General features: G+C 46.1%; 1 long non-coding RNA gene across 1 annotated transcript; it reads left to right on the top strand.

Annotated features, from left to right (window-relative positions):
* The first annotated feature begins 221 nt into the window (after positions 1-221).
* On the top strand, positions 222-23,014 carry LOC106782779 (uncharacterized). The gene is made up of 5 exons (XR_011432214.1): positions 222-438; positions 19,549-20,108; positions 20,406-21,056; positions 21,732-21,858; positions 22,627-23,014. It is a non-coding gene; the product is annotated as an uncharacterized lncRNA (long non-coding RNA).
* Positions 23,015-23,996: the final 982 nt, after the last annotated feature.

The following is a 23,996-nucleotide window of genomic DNA, read 5'->3' as shown; positions in this document are numbered from 1 at the left end:
AGCTCCAAGACGCCGGCGGGCCCGGCCTCCTCCTCCACCTCTCTCGGCGCCCTCGGTGAGGCGTGCCCTGTGCTCACAGCGCAGCTTCCTGGCCTCGCGTCCCCTTTCACGATGGACAGCTGGTGGCCCACGCGAGGCCAGCCGCCCGCCCTTCCGGGAGCTTTCCCAGAATGCCGCACAGAACCGCAGCTCTCGTTTCATTGGTGGGAACCGCGTCACATGACCAACTGCCAAGGGGGCGGGCATGCGCTGTTGTTCAACTCATTGGCCAGAGCAGTGTCACATGACTGCCTGCAGAGGGGCGGGAAATGTCATGTTTCCATCTCATTGGCCAGAGCGGCTTCACCTGGCTGCAGACAGAGGGCTGTGGTGTTTTTAAGTAGAAGCATTGTTGTCCTTGACAAAGTAGAGGCCGTGTTAACAAAAGAGAAAAGGAAGGTAAATTATGGTGGGCCCCCTGCTATTTCTGCCCCAACGTTTACAGTGTCATTTTGATGTTTGCGACCTCCTTGGATCCGCACAGCAGGCACTTTCGTTGTGACCGGGCAGTGAGAGGCTGGGCCGCTTGCCCAGCGCCCCGCAGGGGTCGTCCGCTGCGCCAGGCTGGAGCCCCGGCTCCCTGCCCCAGAGCGCCCACAGCTCCCCGGATCTGCACTCCTGCCCCTGTTGTCTGCTCTCTCTTCTGTCTGTCCCAGTTCTCTGCCTCTCCAGCTCCCCAGATGAGCCCTGGTGAGCGCAGACCTGCAGCCTGCAGATGAGGGGCAGCAGTTATCGGTTATGGCTCTGACACACTTTGAAGTCGTACCCGACTTTAAACAAATCTGTTGAACTTGTCATATTTCTACGCCACTAGTGGAACATTTTTTGAAGTAGTTTTTGTGGAGGACACTTGAGCAACATCTATCACAATTCAAAATGCAGCTACCTTTTGACCCAGCAATTTTATTTCTAGAAGTTCGTGATTCTGAAAAGCTCAAGGCATGCATTTATGGAAGGAGGTTCTTTATAGCATTATTTATAACAGCAAATAAAACATTAGAGACAACCTAAATGTCCATCAATAGGAGATAGGTTAAATAAATAATAGTGCATCCATACTGCTGAATTCTAAGCAGTCATTAAAAAGATTGAGTTTAGTTTCCATGCACTTACATGGGAGAATCTCTACAACATATTTTTTAATAAAGAAAACAAGTTGCTAAAAAATATGAACTGAACAGCATGATGCAAAAATATTCTATCCATCTTGGTTTGTGCACAGATAAATATCTGGAAGGATGTGCGCCTTTGCCGGGAGACACTTGGGAAAATTCATCATAGGTTTGAGATTCATATGTCCCTTTCCAAGGCCATTGGTGCCGTAGATCTCATCGTTTCTTGTCTGCTCAAGAGCATCAGCCCAGCAACCCTCCCTTCTCTCCTGCATTATCGAAGTTCCTCTCTCCACCGGGTCACTCCCATCAGTGTGCAAATGTGCCGGTATTTATTGCTATAACCACAAAGAATAAAACATACAGTAAAAAACCCTCTCCTGATTCAAACACATCGCTTTGCTTTGTCTTTACCATCAAACCCTTTGAAAGCATTGTCTCCACTCACCATCTCCTACTTCTCTTCTCCAATTTTCTCTTAGTCACTCGTATTAGGATTTCATCCCCACACCTCCATCCAAAACTGCTCTTGTGAAAGTAACCAGTGACCTCTAGGTTGTCACATCCAGTGATCAGTTTTCAGTTGTTGCCTTACTTGGCCCATCACTCCGTCCTCCTTGAAACCCTCCCTCCCCTCTGCTCCCACCCTCTTCTGGGTTTCCTCCTGCCTTCCTGGCTGTCCCTATTGGTCTCCTTTGCTGATTCCTCCTTGGCTCCTGGATCTGGAAACTTGTGCTGTCTCTGGGCTCCATCCTTGGTCCTCTTCTGCTTATTCTCCTTCACTCCCTTGGGGACCTCACCAGACTTCTACCTATGACGTTTATTACGTGCCATTCATATGCTGATGGATCCCAAATTTACATCTCAGCCTGGACCTCTCCCTGAACACCAGGCTTGTACATACAACTGCCTACTCAACATCTCCACCTGGGTGTCCAACAGGTATCCAACATCCCGCACACATCCCAACTGAAATCCTATTCTCCACCTGCCTCGCTTCCCAACTTGCTGCTCCGGCCATCTCCTTCATCTCAGTTAAAGCAACTCCATCCTTCCAGTTGCTCAGGCCAGATTTTACCAGAAATCTGGAGTCATGCTGGACCTTCTGTTCTTCTCACATCTCATGTCACATATATCAGCAAACCTGCTGGCTCTTTTTCAAAACATTTCTGGAACTTGACCACTTCTCATTACCTCCACGGCTACCTCCCTGGTCCCCCGCCCCAGTCACCACCCTTGTCTATCTTAAATTATTGCAGTAGACTCCTAACTGCTCTTCCTCCTTCCTCTTTTTTCCCGTAAGTGTCAGCATCTCACAGAGAAGTGTCTGCAGCACTTCAGGAATAACATGGCGGTGAGTTCCCTGAATTCCCTTATTATGTCCCATGTACCCCAGACCCAGTGCTGTAGACACCTCCAACCTGGAACAACCAACAGGCACAGACAAAAAATTAGCTCCAGAAAACCCCGGGCAAATAACCAGGGAAAGGGCTATCTAACAGAGTAGAAAACTTTTTGGCAGTACTGCCCCATTCCAGACACCTACCCTGGTACGTGTGGGACTCAGTGAAGAGCTGAGCCTTCATCCCCACCTGGTATCAGCAAAGCAGAATAAGGTGATGCTGTGAGGCAGGGTTGTTTGCCACACCATTTTCCATATCCTGTGTCAGTGAGAATGGAGTAGCAACTTCCAGCTTGTACACGCCAGACTAGAAATTGGAAGTCTCTAGAAGTTTTTGTTATTGTTGCTTTGTTTTGTTTTCTTAGATTCCTTGGGGTTTTCTATGTAGACAATCATGTCATCTACAAATAGGGGCAGTTTTATTCCTTCCTTTCCAATCTGTATGTCTTTATTTTTTCTTGCCTTATTGCACCGTCTTGAGCTTCCAATACTATGTTGAATAAGGTGAGATCACATATCCTTGCCTTGTTCCCCTCTTAAGGGGAAAGCATTTAGTCTTTCACCATCAAATACAATATTAGATGTAGTGTTTGTTGTTGTTTTGGTAGATGCTCTTATTACATTGAGAAAGTTTCCCTCTATTCTAGTCTGCTGAGTCATTTTTTATTATGAATAGGCATTGTATTTTATCGTATGTTTTTACTCCATCAATTTACATGATCATATGATTTTATTCTTTAGCCTTGTGATATGATAGATTACATTGACTGATTTTTGAATATTGAACCAGCCTTTCATACTTGGACTAGATCCCACATGGTCAAAGTTTACACTTATTTTTATACATTGCTGGATTTGATTTTCTAATACTTTGTTGAGGATTTTTGCATCTAAACTCATGGAAGATATTGGTCTATAGTTTTCTTTTTTTGTACTGTTTTTGTATGGTTTTGCATCAGGGTAATACTGGCCTCATAAGATGAGTTGGGAAGTGCTCCCTTCTCTTCTATTTTCTGCAAGAGATTGTGAAAAATTTGTGTTAACTCTTTAAATATTTGGTAGAATTCTCAAGTGAAATCATCTATTCCCGGGGATGTCTTTTGGGGGAGATTTTTAATTATAAATTCAATGTCTTGAATGGTGATAGGACTATTGAGATTGTCTATTTCATCTTGGTTGAGTTTTGATAGTTTGTGATCTTCACGTAACTGGTTAATTTCTTCTAATTGTGAATTTATGAAGTTGTTCATATTATTACCTTACCTTAAGATTACTTATAATTTTAATGGCTGTGGGATATGTAATAATATTCCCTATTTCATTCCTGAAATTGATGATTTGTGTCCTCTCTGTGTTTGCCTCTGTCAGTCTTTCTAGAGGTTTATAAATTATGTTAATTTTTCTAAGCACAGGTTTTTGTTTCATTGATTTTCTCTATTCTTTCCCTATTTTAAAATTCATTGATATCTGTTGCTTACAAAAGAAACCCACTTTAAATATAAAGACATAGTTAGATGAAAAGTAAAGTGATGGAGAATGGTATACTATGCTAACACTAATCAAAAGAAAGCAGGAATAGCTAATTAACTTCAGACCAAGGAAAGGTATCAGGGATATAGAAAAGAATTACATAATGTAAAGGAATCAATTCTCCAGGAAGATATAACAATCCTTAATGTGCATGCATTTCACAACAGAGGGTCAAACTACATGAAGCAAAAAATGATAGAATAGCAAGAAGTAGACAAATCCACTACTGCAGTTGCAGATGTCAACACTCCTCTATCAAAATGGACATGTGCAGAAGGCATAAATTCAGTAAGAACATAATTGAATTCAACTACACTATCACCAACTGGATATTATACACATCTATAGACTACTTCATCCAGCAACAGTACAATACACATTTTTTCAAGCCCATGCAGAACATTCACCAAGATAAACAACATTCTGGGCCATAATCGCACCCTAATATGCTTACAAGAATAGAAATCATACCATGTCTGCTCTCAGACCACAATGAAATTAAGCTGGAAATCAATAACAGAAAGATAGCTGGAAAATCCTCAAATACTCGGAGATTAAACAGCACAATTTAATTAACATAGGAGTCAAAGAATAAAACTCAAGAGAAATTAAACAATGTTTTGAATTAAATGAAAGTGAAAAATACGGCTTATGAAAATTTGTGGGATACAGTGAAACTATTGCGTAGAGAGAAATTCATAGCATTGAATGCATATATTAGAAAAAAAAGAAAGATCTACAATCAATAATCAAGTTTACACCTTAGGAAACTGGAAAAAGAAGAGCAAATTAAACTCAGAGTAAGCAGATAAAAAGAAGTGAATTAAAATTAGAGCAGAAATCAATGAAATTGAAAAAGAAAATCAATAGAGAAAATCAAAGAAACCAAAAGCTCGTTCTTTGAAAAGATCAATAAAATTGATAAGCCTCTAGACAGGCTAATGAAGGAAAAAAAGAGAAAGAAAACAAATGATTAATATCAGAAATGAAAGAGGGAACCTCACTACAGATCCATGGAAATTAAAAGGATAATAAAGGAACACTGTGAATCACTCCATGGCCACAAATTTGATACCCTAGGTGAAATGGACCAATTTCTTTAAAAACACAATCTGCCAAAACTCACACAAGAAGAAATAGACAAGCTGAAGAGGGCTTTTATCTGTTAAAGAAATTAAATCAATAATTAATAACCTTCCAAAACAGAAGGAACCAGGCCCAGATGAGTTCACTAATGAAGTCTCCCAAACCTTTTAGGAAGAAATTATACCAATTCTCTACAATCTTGTTCAGAGGATAGAAGCAGAGGAACTATTTCCTAACCCATTCTACGAGGCCAGCACTATCCTGATACCAAAACCACACAAAGACGTCACAAGAAAAGAAAGCTGCAGACCAACATCGCTTATGAACATAAAAGCAAAAATTCTCGACAAAATATAAGCAAAGAGAATCCAACAACATATAGAAAAATTACATACCACCACCAAGTGAAATTTATCCCAGTTATGCAAGGCTGGTTCAATACTCAAAAATCAATAAGGTAATCCATCCCATCACCCAAGGTAAAGAAGAAAAATCACATGCTCTTATTGACAGATACAGAGAAAGCATTTGACAAAATCCAACTTCTATCCATGATAAAAACTCTCAGTAAACTAGGAATAGAGAGGAACTTCCTCAATTTGATAAAGAATACCTATAAGAAGCCTACAGCTAACATCATACTTATCAGTGAGAAACGTGAAGCTTTCCCACTAAGAAGATGAGGATGTCCCCTCTCAGCATTGCCTTTCCAACATTGTAATAGTAATCTTACCTAACGTAATAAGACAAGACAAGGAAATAAAACGTACATAGCTTTAGAGGGAAGAAATAAAACTGTCATTTCACAGATGTCATGATCATTCATGTAGAAAATCTGAAAGAATTGGCAAAAAACCTCCTGGAACCAATAAATGATTATAGCAAGTTTGAAAGATAGAAGGTTAATATACAAATGTCAATCATTTTCTTATATACCAGCAATGAACATGTGGAATTTGAAGTAAAAACCACAATGCCGTTTACATTAGCACCTCCCAAAATGAAATACTTAGGTATAAATCTAAGAAAATATGTACAAGACCTATATGAGGAAAACTACAAAATTCCGATGAAAGATAATGAAGAAGAACAAATTAGTGAAGAGATATTCCATGTTCACAGGTAGGAAGACTCAATATTGATAGATTGTCAGTTCTTCCCAATTTCATCTATAGATTCAATGCAATCCCAACCAAAATCTCAGCAAGTTATTTTGTGGATATCAACCAACTTATTCTCATGTTTGTATGGAGAAGCAAAAGACCCAGAGTAGACAGCACAATATTGGAGGGGAAGAATGAAGTTGGAGGACTGACACTATGAGACTTCAAGACTTCCTATAAAGCTACAGTAATCAAGGCAGTGTGGCATTGGTGAAAGAACAGACAAATAGATCAATGGAACAGGATAGAGGGCCCTTAAATTAGTCAATTGATGTTGGCAAAGGAACAAAGGCAACACAATAGAGAAAAGATAGTCTTTTCAACAAATGGTGCTGGAACAACTGGACATCCACGTGCACAAAGATGAAAGATGAATCCAGACACAGACCTTACACCCTTCACAAAAATAAACTCAAAATGGATCACAGACCTAAGCGTGAAATGCAATTCTATGAAACTCCTAGAAGAGAACAGATGAAAATCTAGGTGACTTTGGTTTGGTGAGGACTTTTTATGTAATGCCAAAGGCATGATGCTGAGAGAAAGAATTGACAAGCTAGACTTCATTAAAATTAAAAACCTCTGGGCCGGCCCAGTGGCGCAGTGGTTAAGTTTGCATGTTCTGCTTTGCCGGCTCGGGGTTTGCTGGTTTGGATCCTGGGTGCAGACACGGCACCACTTGGCAAAAGCCATGCTGTGGTAGGTGTCCCACATATAAAGTAGAGGAAGATGGGCACGGATGTTAGCTCAGGGCCAGTCTTCCTTAGCAAAAAGAGGAGGACTGGCAGTAGTTAGCTCAGGGCTAATCTTCCTCAAAAAAAAAAAATAAATAAATGAAATTAAAAACCTCTGCTTTCTGAAAGACACCGTCAAGAGAATGAGAAGACATGCCACAGACTTGGAGAAAATATTTGCAAAAGACACATCTGATAAAGGACTGTTATCTAAAATACACAAAAAAACCTCTGAAAAGTCAACAATAAGAAAAGAAACATCCAGGGCCAGTCCCAGTGGCCTAGTGGTTAAGCTCAGCATGCTCTGGGTTCAGTTCCTGGGTGTAGACCTACACCACACATCTGTCAGTGGCCATGCTGTGGCAGTGGCTCACATACATTAAAAAAATGAGGAATATTGGCAATGGATGTCAAGGTGAATCTTCCTCAGCAAAAAAAAAAAAAAGAGAGAGAGAGAGAAAAGAAAGAGAAAAAGAAAAAAGAAAGAAAAAAACCCAGTTAAAAAATGGACCAATGACTTTAACAGATACTTCACCAAAGAGGATATACAGAAGCAGACAAATGTATGAAAAGGTGTTCCACATTGTATGTCATCAGGGAAATCAAAACAACAGTGAGATTCTCCTACACGTTTATTAGAATGGCCAAAATGCAGAACACTGATGACACCAAATGCTGATGAGAACATGGATCAACAGGGACTCTCATTCATTGCTGGTGGGAATGCATAACGGTGCAGCTACTTTGGAAAACACTTGGCGATTTCTTACAAAACTAAACATACTCCTACCATACGATCCAACTATTGCCTTCCTTGATATTTACCCAAAGGAGTTGAAAACTTACGTCCACACAAAAACTTGCACACGGATGTTTATAGCAGCTTTACTCATAATTGTCAAAAGTGGGAAGCAACCAAATGTCCTTCAGTAAGTGAATCGATAAATAAACTGTGGGACTATTATTCAGCGCTAAAAGGAAATGAGCTGTCGAGCCATGAAAAGACATGGAGGACACTTGAAAGCATATTGCAGAGAGAAAAGTCAATGTGAAAAAGCTACACGTCTATGAATCCAACCATATGACATTCTGGAAAAGGTAAAACTGTGGAGACAATAGAAAGATCAGTGGTTTCCAAGGTTTAGATGAGTGAGAGGGATAACAGGTGGATGACAGAGGATCTGAGAACAGTGATACTGTAGTGGTGGGTACACGCCATCGTGCACGTCCAGACTCACAGAAAGTCCAAGACCAAGAGGGAACGCTAATTTAAACTGAGACCTCTGGGTGATAATGCTGTATCAGCGCAAGTTCTTCAGCTGTAAGAAATGTACCCCACTGGTGGAGGACGCTGATAATGGGCAAGACCATGCACATATGTGAGCAGAGTGTGTGTGGGAAATCACTGCACCTTCTGCTCAATTTTGCTGTAAACCCAAAACTTCTCCAAAAAAATTGTCTATTAAAAAAAAAAAAAACTTCTATAACTAATAAGCGAGTTCAGCGAGGTCACAGTGTGCAAGATCAACACACGAAACTCAATTGCATTTCTACATAGTAACGACAAGGATGTGGAAGCCAAAATTAAAAACACAATTCAGTTACTATTGCTGAAAAGAAAGTTAAATTCTCATGTATCAAGGTAACAAAACATATGCATGATCTGTTTTTGAAAATTACAAAATGTTGAGATAAATCAAAGAAAAACTACCTACATGGAAAGGCATACAATGTTCAGATTGGATGGTTCAAGATGCCCATTATCTCCAAATTGTCAATAAGTTTAATGCAATTCCTATCAAAATCCCATACAGCTTTTTTACACAGACATAGACAAGCTTATTCTAAAATTTATATGGAAAGGCACAGGGGATAGAATAGCTAAGACAATTTTTTTTTTGAGGAAGATTAGCCCTGAGCTATCATCTGCTGCCAATCCTCCTCTTTTTGCTGAGGAAGACTGGTCCTGAGCTAACATCCGTGCCCATCTTCCTCTACTTTATATGTGGGACGCCTGCCACAGCATGGCTTGATGAGCGGTGACATGTCCGCACCGGGGATCCGAATGGGTAAACCCCAGGCTGCTGAAGCTGAATGTGTAAACTTAACCATTGCGCCACTGGGCTGGCCCTAGCTAAGACAATTGCTAAAAATAATAAAGTGGGAGGAGTCACGCTGCCTGACATTAAGGCTTACTGTGTACCTATAGTAATCACGACGATGATGTGGTATTGGTGGACAGATGGACACAATATCAATGGAACAGAATAGAGAACCCAGAAACAGCCCCATGCGTATGTGCCCAACTGAGTTTTGACAAAGGTGCAAAGGAAATTCAATGGAAGAAAGATAGCGCCTTCATCAAATTGCGCTGGAGCAATTGGACATATGTAAACCAAAAAAGTTACTGTAACCTAAACTGCAAAATTAACTCAAAATGGATCACAGACTTAAATGTAAAACATGAAACTATAAAAGTTTTAGGAAGATATACGGAAGAAAACCTTTGGGACCTAGGGCTGTGTGAAGAGTTCTTAGACTTGACATCAAAAGTACAATCCATGAAAGGAATTATGGACAAATTGCAACTCATCAAAATTAACTTTTATTCTGCAATAGATCTCGTGAAAAAGATTAAAAGACAAGCTGCAGACTGGACGAAAATATTTGCAAAGCACATATCCGACAAAAGGCTTCTATCTAGACTATAAATAGAGTTATAAACACTCAACAGTAAAAAACAAACAATCCAAATAAATCCAATTAAAAAATGGGCAAAAGACAGAGACTGAATATACAAACAGACAATGGGCAGATCATATATAAAAATAGAACTTTCACCCACAACCTGTAGCAACCTGCCTAGAAACCAACCTGTTATCTACAGCCCAGGAAGCTAGCCTGGTGCAGGTCACACTTGCGGGAAGCCGTATTGCTCTCTCTAGTGATGGTCCAGGAAGCTAAATGATAACATCTGTAACAGATAGCCCCCAAAGGGCCAGGGCTTCCCTAATTTTGTCTCTGCTTCCAACTTAGGACCAATCAGGGAAAGCCAAATATGCACCCCTAACCAATCGCATGAAATGCCCCACTGGTCTGCAGACAGCGTCCTGATGCCAGCAGCCTCCGTTGAGGGCATATCTGAAGCCTTCCCTTTTCCCACGGTAAAGCTTCCCCACTTCTCTGCCTGCCTTTGAGTCTCTGCCAAAACGCAAGCGATGGTGTCTGGCTTCCTTGCTCTGGTGAGCTCAGAATAAATAGCCTTTGCTTTTATCATTTGGTTGGTCTTTATTTCCATAACATGAAGAGGCGTTTCACTAAAGAGGATACACAGATGGAAAATTAGCACATGAAAAGGTGTTCCACATCATTAGCCATCAGGGAAATGTGAATTAAAACCACAGTGAAATATGACTGCACACCTATCAGAATGGCTGAGATAAAAGTTGGTGACAACAGCAAAAGCTCATGAAGACGTGGAGAAAGGGATTGCTTCGTACATTGAGGGTGGGAATGTAAAACGATACAGCCATTAAACAGCATTTCTGTTTCAATACAACTGTACTATATGTTGTTGACTCATGAACATTGAATTCACACCTTAACAAGCTTCTCTAATGCATGTATCTTCTCCCTAAGGCGTATCATAGTCTTCTGCACTTACAAACACTGGACAGCACGTCCACACTACGCTTGGGGGCCATTTTAAACAGTGAAATCACCAGCAAAGCACAAAAATGCAAAACTTGTCACACTAAATAGAGAAAAAGACACCTGTTTCTAGTATGAGAGCTGAAACAAGATGGCGGACTATCGCCTTCTTTGACTTCAGTTGGGAACAGGTGTATCCGGCCACCCAAAGTTTTCACTCCTTTGTGCGTGTTCACGAATGACAGCAAAGGCACCCAAGAATTGATTTTGGGGTTACAAGTAAATTTTAGTGAGCAGTCCAATTTTCAAATATAGAATCCATGAATGATGAAAATTGACTCATAGATATTGAGGGGGGGGGAGGAGGAGAAGGGAAGGAGGGAGACCGGGTGGGGTGATCCAGCTTGTGAGTGAGGGCTGTTTGCAGTTGAAGGAAATCCTACACTTTACCCAAGGATTTGCCAAGCCTTCCTTGAAGAGCTGTGGGCCCCGGAGGCCAACAGGCAAAGAATTTTGCTGTAGTTTCCTTCCACGCTCTGATGCAACCCTTGAGAGCTTTTCAGGTTCAGTTTCAAGGTCTGTCCAATTCAACCAGCATTTTTCTAAGTTCCTACTAAGCGCCTGCACTGTGGCGGGGGGACACAAGCGAATAAGATAAGGTCTGTGTTCAAGGGGAAACGGGCACTGTCCACCCTCACAGAGGAGGCTTTTCCAGAAGAGCAGCTCAGAAGCTGGGCTGGGGCCATTTAGCAAGTTCCTCCTCCCTGTCCCCAGATCCACCCGGAGGCAGCGTGCAGAGGCTCCTCACAGATGCCTGGGGGTCCAGAGGGACCCCACTGCTGGCAGAGGGGCAGCTGGAGGGAGGAGGGGAGGGGACAGCTTCTCTCTCTCCGTTACCATCACTGTGCATATTGCATAAAAGGAACATTTTAGGAACACTTTTTTATGCTGTATATTGACAAGATGGTCTCTGAAACTATGGGAATAAGTTTGAGGAAGCTTGTGAAAGTGAGTCCTAGGTATACTCGGAGAAGGCTGGCGAGGAGCAAGTTGTGCCCTTTAGAGTCTCGAGTCCCCATCAATCAGGAATGGACCCTGTAGTTCACCCTACTTTCAGGGTCACCCACCCCATTTTGGAACCTGCTGGTTGTCTTAACTGGGAAAAAAGAGAAGCGCATTCCTGGTGGTGAGTACAGCACATGCAAAGGCCCTGAGGTGGGAAGAAGCATGGTCAATTCGAGGTTCTCCAAGAAGGCCAGCGAGACTAGGTTAGAAAGATATATGGGGGCTAGGAGTTGGCAGTTGAGGCTGGAGAGAGGACTCAGGCTGGGCTGGAGTTGTGTCTCATCCTAGGAGCAGTGGGAAGTCACAGAAGCTGGTCTCTGTGAGAGCTGGGGGAGTGGACAAGAGGGAAGCAGAGAACTCGCCCATTCGTTCTTGTCTTCTCATTTAGCCACCTGCGTGGAGCACATCCAGATGTTTTTCCTCCTGGAAACTGCTTTGTTCTGAGACAGTACAGAACCTGGGATCAGTAAGGCCCCGACGCTGACACATCTTACCCTCTGGACCTGCCCCCTGGTCCACATCATCCTCCCTCCCCTCTAGCAGGGTGGGACCTGCCTGGACTGGCCAGCAGGGGACTGGGGTGGGGTGGGGAGGAGAAGCTCAGGGCAGGGCCACGGCCCATACAGCCGCCTGCTGCAGCTCAGCAGTTAGTCCTGGAGGCTCCAGGGAGGCAGCATTCGGGGGAGACAGGTGAGCAGATGAAGGATCGGCCTCACAGGAGCTTTTTGGGACACGGCAGAGTCCGGATGTGCGGCTGGAGCCCAGGGGGTGGAACCGGGAGCAGGGCCTTGGGAGCCCTGGGTGGGAAGGATGGACCACAGAACAGGACAGAGACTGAGGCCCAAGTCAGCTCTGGCCAGCAGGAGAGAGGATGCTGGTGTCAGCCACCCACGTGCATCAAATGCTCACCAGGGGCCAGGCACTGAGCTTGTGGCTGCATCCAGGGCTGGGGGACACCTTCCCGGGTTCTGCAGGGCAAGGCTGAGCCACAGCTGGGCCTGTGGCAGTCCCAGGGTGAGGAGGGGGGAGCAGTGGCAGGACCCCGCACTGTCCGTATATCTGGATTGTGGAACATCTGGGTTCTCCTGCCTCGCCATGGAGGGCTGGAGAGGGACTCAGACTGGAGCTAAATACTGGCCACACTAATGATAGTGAGCAACTATTGGGTGATTCCTGTATACCTGGCTAGGTACTGGGTACTCATTTATCTCATTTACCCCATGAGGTAGTAACTGGCGTTGTCCTCATTTAACAGACAAGGAAAATGAGGCTCAGAGAGGTGAAGTGACTTGCCTGAAGTCACAGAGCATGTAGCAGTTAGAGGTGGCATTTGAACTCCAGTCCATTTGGCTCCAGAGCTCAGTCTTAACCACTACCCTGTGCTTCCTTGTTGATGAGTGGGTAAGAGTGCCCCCCATCCTGGGGGCACAGAGGGGGAGGGCCAGGACAGAGAGACAGGGCAGAGACGTGCTTCTTCCCAGAGCAGGCGTTCTGGCTTCCTTCCTAGGCAGCCGCCTCCTCTGCCAGAGTCTGTCATGTGACCAGGGGTCACATTAGAGTCACCACAGCAGCCACACAGCAACAGTGAGGCCACATCAGCCATGGATTATTGAGGGCTCAGAGTAAATGCACCAGCGATGGGTTTCCGCTATGGAAAACCATATGGAGATTCCTCAAAAAATTAAAAATAGAAGTACTATGTGACCCAGCTATTCCACTTCTGGGTATTTATCCAAAGAACGTGAAAACACTAATTTGAAAGATATATGCACCTCTATGTTCATTGCAACATTACTCACTATATCCAAGACTTGGAAACAACCTGAGCACCCATCAGTGGATGAATGGATAAAGAAGATGTGGTATATATACAATGGAATACTACTCAGTCATAAAAAAGATGAAATTGTGCCATTTGTGACAACATCGATGGACCTTGAGGGAATTATGCTAAGTGAAATAAGTCAGACAGAGACAGACAAATATGATTTCACTCATGTGTAGAAGATAAACACATATATAAGGAGAATAGGTCGGTGGTTATCAGAGAGGAAGGGGATGGGAGAGGGCGAAAGGGGTAAAGGGCACATGTATATGGTGATGGATGGAAACTAGACTATTGGTGTGAACACAACGCAAGATACAGAAACTGAACTGTAATAATGTACACCTGAAATTTACGCAATGTTATAAATCAATATGACCTCAATAAAATGAAAAATAAAAGAGGTGGCATCTCGTCGTAGCTTTGATTGGCATTTCTTTGACTAACGATGCTAAGCATCTTTTCGTGTGTTTATTGGCCTTTTATAAATCTTCTTTGGAGAAATGTCTATTCAAATGCTTTGCCCTTTTAATTTTTTTGAATTTTTTATTGTAAGAGTTCTTTATATATTCTGGACACCAATCCCTTATCAGATATATGACTTGCAAATATGTGTAGGTTATCTTTTCACCTTCTTGATGGTATCTTTTGAAACATAAAAATTTTTAATTTTGATGAAGTCAATTTATCTATTTTTTTCTTCTGTCATTTGTGCTTCTGGTGTCATAGTTAAGAAATCATTGCCTAACTAAAGTCACAAAGGTTCAGGCTTATGTTTTCTTCTAAGAGTTTAACAATTTTAACTCTTACATTTGGTCTATAGCCCATTTCTAGTTGAATTCTATGCGTGGTGTGAGGTGGGGGTCCAGCTTCGTTCACGTGTTTGTCCTGTTGCACCAGCATCGTTTGTTGACCTGACTATTCTTTCTCACCTGAATTATCTTGACGCTCTTGTTAAAAGCAATTGGTCACAGATTCCTTACTTTAATTTGTAGACATTTTATTGTTCATTGCTAGTGTATAGAAACACAACTGATCTTTGTATATTTATCCTATATCCTGCAATCTTACTGAACTCATTTGTCAGTTCTAATAGTCTTTCTGTGAATTCCTTAGGATTTTCTACATTTAAGATCATGTTTTCTGTGAAAGAAGATAATTTTACTTCTCTCTTTCCAGTATGGATGACTTTTATTCCTTTTTCTTGCTTAATTGCTCTGGGTAACACCCCCAGAACAATGCTGAATAGAAGTGGCCAGAGTGGACATTCTTGTCTTGCTCTTGATAATAGAGGAGAAACATTCAATCGTTACCATTAAGTGTGATGTTAGCTGGCGGGTTTCCCTCTATTATGTCCTTTATTAGGTTGAGGAAGTTTCCTACCACTCTAATTTTAGGGATGACTCTGCCAAGGCCAGAGAGGTTGAAGCACTTGCCCAAAGTCACACAGCCAACACCCATGACAAAAACCTCGATTTCCAATGGCAGCAACCATCATCAGCCACAATAATTGGAGCAGCCTGGCAGCTGCAGGCATCACATGCCCAGCATGTGCCAGCCCTGAGCTGTGGGCATCGTATGATCTCCTTTAACCCTCAGTACAATCCAGTGAGGGGCCGAGGTTTATTTATGTACATTTGTTGTTAGTGCCCTTAAGTCTATTCAGGAAAATCGAAGCAGCAGAGTGGAATCCTACCTGGTCTTTTTGCACCATCCTCTCACCTCTCAGGGCGCTATCAGACAATGCTCCACTGCTATTTGTGGTGTTTCCACGGCCAATTCTTTTGGAAGTGGGTGGCCAGGTCCTTCTTCCTAGTCTGTCTTGTCTGGAAGCTCCGCTGAAACCTGCCCTCCATGGGTGACCCTGCTGGAATTTGAGATACTGGTGGCATAGCTTTCAGCATCACAGCAACACACAGCCACCACAGTGTGACAACAGACAGGCGGGTGGTGTGGCTCCCTGACCGGGAAATGAACCTAGGATATGGCAGTTAGAGCACCAGATCTTAACCACTAGACCACCAGGGCTGGCTCCATTTATCTTTCTTAATTTTATTTATTTATATTTCCCTTACATTTTATTTTCTCATTATAAAGGAAAATATATGCTTGTTTTAAAGAGTGCAAATATTAGAGAAATGTAAATACCAGAGAGTGACAGTCTCTGCCATCCTGTTCCTGTCATGCCCATTTTACAGATGAGGAAAGCAAGGCTTGCGGTGCTCCTGCATGGCCCGACCTTATTCCCAATGAGCACACGGCTGGGCTCTCCACTTGTCTGATGTGACAGCGAGCTGTGAGGGAAACCAAGGCCCTGGGGAGGTCTGGGGCGGTTGGAAACCACTGGCTCACTGAATGGAGTGTCTTTCTCTGGGTCACTGTTGGCCCGTCAACATTCCACTGTGCCACCCGGCATGGTGGCTCACCTACCTGCTCGGGGACGGCAGAGAAAACTGTCTTGATGCGTCCAAATAGAGGCGTCCTGGCAACCCTGGACGGAGACGTGCTCCCGAGGCCATAAATCCGAGGCTGATGACTCACCCGGGCAGGTGCCCCTGCCACCTCACCCTTGACTGACCATTCAGATGTTTTGTTCTTGCTGTTCCCTCTGCCTGGTGCCCTGTCCCCTAAACGCTTGGTCTCCCCAGATGCTGCCCCTCCTCAGTGCACCTGCACCCGTGGACCTTGAAGGCCGAGCACAGAGGAGGGGAATGGACTGTGGAGCCAGAGAGGTGTGGTTTTACCCCTGCTCTGCCTCTCACTTGCCTGTGACCTCAGACTTGTTGTTGAAGTGCTGCACGGCTCGGCTCATCCATCTGTCGTGTGCGGACGGTGACGCCAACCCCACAGGGTTTTTACACGGAGTGACTGTGGTAATGCGTGAGAAAGGTCTGGTGCACAGCAGGTGCCTAAGAATTGCAGGCGGACACAGTCAGCACTGTGCTGACAAAAGCTGGCTCTGCTCGGGCCCTTCACCTCAGGAAGGGCAGGCGGGAAGCGGGAACTCTCACCCAGCAGCCTCGCTCTGGGAAGGAGAAATGGAAAATGTTCTAATTCCAAAGAGTAAATGTCAGCGGCTTGGGAAGGATTCTGAGGTTCTGAAAATAAACCCCCAGGCATGGAAGGGAAGGGGGGAAGGCGGGAGAGAAAGGAGGGGGATGTGGGGGAGGCCCCGGGGGAGCAGCAGGGTGTGAGAGTGGGGTGGGGCTGTTCTGCCAGGTGCCTCCTTGAGACCTTGGGTGGGGGTTCAGGCAGCCTCTGCGTTCTGGGGGGCTCTGCTGCCACTGAGCAGAATGCGGGGATGGCCAGTCTCCTTCAAGTCTCTCATACACCCTTGATGCTGTGACCCCACAGGCTGTGGGGCTCGGAAACCCTGCAGAACCGCAGGTCTCCAATCTGAGTCCTCCTTGCAGTTCTGGCCCGGCCCCAGGGCCCGCTGCTGGTGGCTCCTTGAAGTTCCTTCTGTGGCCCTTGCTCCTCTTCGGTCTTCCCCTGCTGTGTTCCCAGCTGGGAGACCGCTCCTGACTCGGGCTCTGGTGAATTGCTCTGCACTCGGGCAGGCCGCTCGACCTCTCTGTGCCCGATTTCCTGGTGTTGAAATGGGATTGGAGCGTGTGCTCACGCAACCCTCTCATGCGTGTTTTCACTCCTGCTCCACCGTGCCGTCACCGTGAACCCGCTCCCTGTTTAGTGTTCTGAATCTCACCACTCGCTCCAGCCGGCCTTCAACAGATCACTCGGGGGCCCTGCTCTGTCCGACAGCCTGTGATTTTCAGACCCCCGTCCCCCGCGGGAGAAACCCGGGCTGGAGCGGGAGGCTGTCTGATCCTACCTCTCCCTCAGGGCTCGGCGAGGGCCTGGACGCCCCACTAAGGGTTGCTCTGAGCAGCCGCAGGGCGAACGCACAGGCCCCGCCAGGCTGGACGACTAATGCCCTCACACTCTGAAGACACCATTTTAAGGACCTAGGCTGGGCATTAAAACACTCGGCTTGACCAAGGTCACACAGCAAATTCGTGGCAGACTTGAGCCTAAATAACCCAAGTGTCCTAACGCCCAGCCAAGTTCCTGTCCCACCACAGGCAGTGTTAGACGTGGACCACAGCCCCATAGACCCTCCTGGCCTGGTGTGGGAGGGGGAACCTGAACTGGCCTTGACCTGCCAAGCTCTGAGTCTGGCTGAGCTGTGTGACCTTGGTCAAGCCGCTTAACCTCTCTGGGCATCAGTTTCCTCCTCTGTTCAGAGAAAAGCTGGCATTATGTTCCCTTTCACTCTAGGGTTCTGCGGCATATGAATGAGAATAACTCAAAAATGTATTGATCGCTTACCATGTGCCAGGCATCACACTAAACACATAGATGGCTTATGTCATTTGATTATATATAGAGATGTAAGACAGAAATAATCCTGTTTCTGTTATTACTCCTGGAGGAGGCAACTGAGACTCCCAGAGGTGAAATAACACGCCCGGGGTTGCATAGCTAGTTATGGCAAAGCAGGCTCTCCCATGCTCTGCTGGAGCACCCACTCCCACCCTGCACACGGCAGATCCAGAGCCTGCTCTGCCTCCCCAGAGAGGGAACCGCTTCATTACAAAAGCAGAACGGCTTCATTACAAAAGGCCCCTCTTCACAAAGACCAAACACGGAGGCCAGTGAAACTCACTCAGTTTCAGCATCACTTTGGAAATCAATGCGCTGTGATTGCGAATCCAGCATCTGTCAGCAGCTGCCTATCTTTGGCTGGATATTTGCAGGCGTCTCCCCAGGCTCCTCTGCCCCCGGGGACCAGCAGAGCAGTTCCAGAGCATCATTGATCTTTTGGCTAACGTGTCCCCATGACGTACAAATCTGCTGTTACTCAGAGAGCTGTCTGCCGTGGCGGCACAGAAGACGTGCTACCTGGAGAGCAAGAGCTGTCCGTCATTTCATTGAAAAGCCCGCCCCCATGCACCATGCCCACCCCCACCCCACACACGCCTTGGTCCTGGGCTCACAGTGCAGTTCTGGAAAGCTCCTGCTCTCTACTGTCTCAACTGTGCACAGAGTGGTGGGGGACAGCCGTCAGTAGGGTGTCAGAGATACTTCCAGTTATGTGCACGTGCCCCGTTCCCAGGGCCCCGGGCTTCTCCCAGGGAGTCAGCACCTGTTTCCTGCAGGAGGGGAGTTCGTGGGAGGTGACGCTGTGCCCCTGTCCTGGGCGTTCTGTCTAGTGTCCAGTGTAAGCAGCTGAGGAGGCAGCAGGGGAGGGCCTGGGGCCCCCGAGAGTGGAAACACTGTCCTTGGATTGCAACGGCCTCTGCTGGGCACTGTGGGCAGAAAGGGCAGAGTGTGTGGTCTCACAGCCTATTCCTGGGCATGGGGGCTTTCCTGGAAACCAGGGGTGGAAAAGCACTGGCTGCTTTGGGGACGGATGCTTCTCGGCCGGCTGGACATCAGATCTGAGTGGGAAGGCTCTGAGGGTCCAGCCCCTCATTCTACTACTGGGGCCCTCAGCCCCAGGGGGAGAAAGCTGACTTGGTCTCAGGCAGGAAGCAGACACTGATGTCCCTCACTAAACCATCAGTTTGGTGACACCAGTGTCCAGCGAGCATTAGTGAGTGAGAGAGTGAACGAGGTGGTAATCGTGATATAAATGTAGACGGTGATGTCATGTGTCCATTGCAGGCTCTGGAACCACGTGGCCCGGCTTTAAATAGAATCGCAAGTCCACCACTTACTGTGTGACCTTGGGCGGGTAAGGGGACCTCCCTGAGACTCAGTTTCCTCAGCTGTGAAGTGGGGTTCCGCTCGTCCCCACCTCATGCGGTTGTTGAGAGGCTTAACTGAGGAATGGCAAGTTCAGCATTTAGCACAGTGCTGGGAACACAGAAACCAACGGAAAGAATAGTTCTTAGCACTCGAACTATTTTTCACCATTAACCTATTTTCTTTCTTCTAGGATACCATCTATCAGAAGTTACCTCAGCAATTTAATAACAGCTTCTGAGGGGGAAAGAAAACAGAAAGAAGGATGAAATTAAATGTCTAGATCAATTGAAAGAAGCATCTTCTTTTGGACAGTTTGAAATGTATGCCCCAGAATTGAAGAAATGCAATATTAATATCAAAAGGCGGTTTCTAGATTTCGGATTCCTGGAAACGCTCCCAGGAACCGCCAAAGAGGAAGAGCAGAAGCAGCGCTGTTCCCGCGAACAGAGTAGAGTTCTATTCTGCTACCAACTGGCCGAGGGACGCGGGGACGTCCCCTGCTCACTGTCTTCAGTTTTCTGTGGGACAATGAGCCTCAGGCCTCCTAGCCCTGACTCTGGCAGAAGAGCAAATTCCTTGGCCTGACCCAGCGGCACGTGCGGGCTCCTGGGGAGGGGCGTGGCCGACCCGGCCTCCCCCAGTGACCTGCACCTCCCCTCAGGCCCAGAGTGAAGAGCAGGGCAGCGGAGGCCACACTGCCAGGACCCTGGGCCTCGGGACGCAGCAGGCCGGGTTCCCAGCCTCCTCCCTGTGCGTTTGCTGGAGTCCTGTACCCACTCTTGGCGCCAGCCTGTCCCCATCTCTGCCCTCCCCGCCCTGCCATCCTAGACTGGCTCCCAGGATGCCTGGAAGGCAGACTCTGGCAGCCTGTGAGTGGGTGGGAGGGAGGGCAGGACCCCAGAGGAGAAGGGAGAAGAAATCATGGGCTCCAAGTGGGTGCATTTACTCCCATCTGCTCCAGGTTATCTTTAAATAGGATAAAATTACCCTCTCAGCTCCTTTATCTCCATGCAGTACTTCTAAAAAAAGAGCATCTTGACATTTTAGGAGGAAAAAAATAAGGAGAAGATGAGACATGTAATATCCAGTGTATACTGAGGATGGAGAAATTTCAATGAACTCATAGTCAAACCTCCTTAATGTCTTGAAAAAGAAAACCACACCGGGGTCTGATGTCGGGAGGGGAGGAGAGTATTCCAGGAGGAAAGCCCGGCTCCGAGGTAGAAAGAAGGCTGTGGGGAGGGGGTGGGGCAGGTTGGTCCCCTGGAGCTGGGGTCTGAGACAGGCCGTTGGGGTTTGGGGGGCTGATGCAAGAACTCTGGGACTCAAGCGCCCCAGGACTCTGCACTCACTACCCACCCCCCCCCCCCACTTGCTTTCTACCCCTTTGCAAACTGGCTCCTGGCCCCCCTGCTAGTGAGACTCTCTCCATGGTAAGGCCTCACCAGCAAGTCCTTGCCTTGGCTGTCAGCTCCCGCCCTCTCCCCACGCCCACCCTCTCCCTGGTCAGCCAGGACCCTGTGCTCCCTGGTGGCCCTCTTCTGTCCACTCTGTTTCTGCTCTTCACTGCTCCTTCTCTGAAGATGCCCCCAAGCTGTGTTCCCTAGTCCCTTCTCCTTGACCTGCTAACAGACCTGGGACTCAGGGACATGGGAAGGAGACTTCGGTCAAGGTCACAGCAACAGGCACTAGAAGCAGGTAAGACCATGAAAAGGCCAACAGATAAATGCGCTTTTTTGTTTTTTGCTGTTTGGTTTTGTTTTTAATAATACAAAGCCTTAGAGAGAGACTTCGGCAAGCTCCCAGGGACCCAGTGCCAGACTCAAAGAACTATTGTTATATCTCCAGCACAATCATTCTCACATCGTGTCTTCTGTCCTTGGGGCTACAAGAGATGGTCTGAACAGAGGCGGCCAGACCCCTCGGGCCAACCTAAAGCAGAGGCGGGCAGCCTGCGTCTCCCTTCTGTCCCACACAGGATGGTCTTTAAATACTCTTTCTTCAGGAGACCTGTTTCCTCCCCTTTTTTTTTCTGGCACTTGTCCCCTGTCACTGCTGGCCTCCCTCCCTGTCCTGTGGTCCTGAATTCTCAGCACATCCTGGATGCAGCCTGTGGTCTGAGATGCTCCATTGTTCGTCTTGCAAATAGCCTTTGCCTTGGGGCATGACTTTGCTGGATGAAGGCGCTTGCTGTTCTAAGCCTCACTTGCCTGGGCATGGAAACCCTCCCTAGATGAAGTCTTTACATACCTGTGCTCCTCCCATAGGGACCAGTCCTGTCCTCCTCCCCAGCCCCAGGGAGACCCAGGCCCCTCAGAGTGAATGCTGGAACAAGATCCATGGGACTCAGCATCACTGGTACCTTCCTTACAGAGTGATGGGTCTTCGAGCTGATGTGAGACTGCAGGCAGCACGTTCAAGGAGAAAGAGGATGAACTTGGAAGCAGACACACCTGCCTTCAGATCCTGGTTCTATCATTTGCCAGCCACGTGACCTTGGGCAAGTCACCCTCAACCCTCTGATGACACATTTCTCCACAGGAGCAACCTGCCAGGGTTCCTGCGAGGCTGGGCCCAGTGTCTGACACACATCTGCTCCAGAGGATGAATGCTAACCTCTTTTCTAGAATTTCTCCAGTTTCTTTTAATCATCTGTTTATTTGCCTGTGGTCCTCACAGGCTCGAGAGCTCCTGAAGGCAGGAATCGCATCTGTGCTCTCAGCTTCAAGTCCCGTGTGGGCAAGGCATCAGTTGCCGGTACAGGCGGCCTGACCTCGTGGGACACCTGGGCTCTCGAACACTGCTTTGCCTGAGTCCTTGCCTTCTCTTCCTTGAAGCACTGCGCATGGATCAGAGCTCCTTGGTCTGTCCTGTGTCTGTCACCCTCTCTATACTCATTTTTTCTCTTAGAGTCAACAATGTGTTTTATTATACACCTTAGATTTATACATTTCACATATGACTTTAAAGCTTCAACTAATAATTCAATGAAGAAATTTTATATATAGATAGTATGTGTACAGAGAACATAGTATATATATAGTATATAATATATAGCATATAGACTATATATAGTATACAGTACGTATATAGTGTGTGTATATACACATATATATAAAACTATATCTATAGTTTTTACAGTTTTATCTATATACAAAACTAATATATATATATATAGTTTTTCACCTGGATGTACTTAATACTGTGAACCATGATGGAAAATGTCTTCTCTTGATCTAACTGCCTTTTTTGTTGCATTTTATTACAGCAAATGGCTTCAGTAGATACAATATTGCTAATTGGAAACAACGAGAATGACTTTATACCCTGTATCTTTTTGAAATCTCTACGCTCTAAGGATTATTTGTATCCTACGAGAGGCCCAAAGATGGTCCAAAGAAAATAACACTGTCCACAAACTACTGGAGCGCCTGCCTGAGAACCGCAGGACTCAGGATCGTCAGCCTCCCGGGACGCGGTGGCGGGATGACGGAGTTCTCCTCCAGGTCCCCCGAGAATGCTGTCCTCGCCCCGCAGGCGTCTTCGCTGCAGGCTGAGTAGGACTCTGAGATGGTCTTGTGCACGCTGAGCCCAACTGCTGGTCCGTGTCGACTGCAACCTGACTGACAGAGACCAATAAAAATAATATGACCCTTTCCTTTTGAAATGTCCTCTAATAACTCCATTAGTTTCGCAGCCAAACCAAGGCATGGAAATTCCAGAACAACAGAGAAGTTTGTGCCACTCCCCCCCAGCTATGGGGACTGTTCTCCCAATCACATAACTCGTAACCTCACCAAGGGCCTCTGTAGCCGTGAAATGCTCTGGCCAGTGGGTGAGGGGCTGTAGGTGGACAGTGTCTGTGGGCAGACCAAGCTAATGTTGTTGGAGCGGAGCAGGTCACCGCAGGGGAGGGCCCTGGGAGTGGTCACCATGCTACAGCCACCGCTGCAGCCCAGCGTGACCTGGACAGCCCTGCTGGAAGTCGTGCTGTGCCCGGTCCCTGCAGGGCCGGCCGAGGAACGTCTATATTCATTTCTTGAACTTCGTTCTGTTCCATTTTCATTCAAATGACTTCCTGAAACCGATTTTCTGGGCCCCTGGTGGCATTTCCATTCATGCTTGCTCACTTTTATTGACTTTTATGGCATCGTCTCTGGAACGGGTTCATTAATTTCCTCCTTTTCTTTCTTAAGATACACCAGCTCATTTTTCAACACTTTCTTTTTGTAGCTCTCATCAATAACTCTTCTTCGAGCCCTTGGGTCTTTCAGTTTTTCATTTTGTTTCGTGTCTGGCCATCCTGCTAGCTTGCCTAAGCATTTCTTGTGGTTCTTGGGTAATTCTATTTATTTGGGGGTGGGGGAGGGTAGCTCTTCTTATGAAGTAAGTTCTTCATTTAACTTTTGGTTATGTTCCTTTTTTCTCATGGTATTTCCTTCATGAGGGGCTGTTTCTCTGTACAAGCTCTTGTGTTCGTTCCTTGATGGTGATTATTTACTTCTGAATAGACCTGACCATTTATTGGAGCAGAAGGGGTGGGGAGCAGATGGTCCCAGCTTCCATTTGGGTTGTCATCTCAAACATCCTCACCCCAGATACGTCATTTCCTTTGTCCAAGGCGGGTGAGATGTCCCC

Source organism: Equus caballus, chromosome 2 (assembly GCF_041296265.1).
Source record: "Equus caballus isolate H_3958 breed thoroughbred chromosome 2, TB-T2T, whole genome shotgun sequence".
Taxonomy (NCBI): Eukaryota; Metazoa; Chordata; class Mammalia; order Perissodactyla; family Equidae; genus Equus; species Equus caballus.
This window is presented reverse-complemented; position numbering and strand designations above follow the sequence as displayed.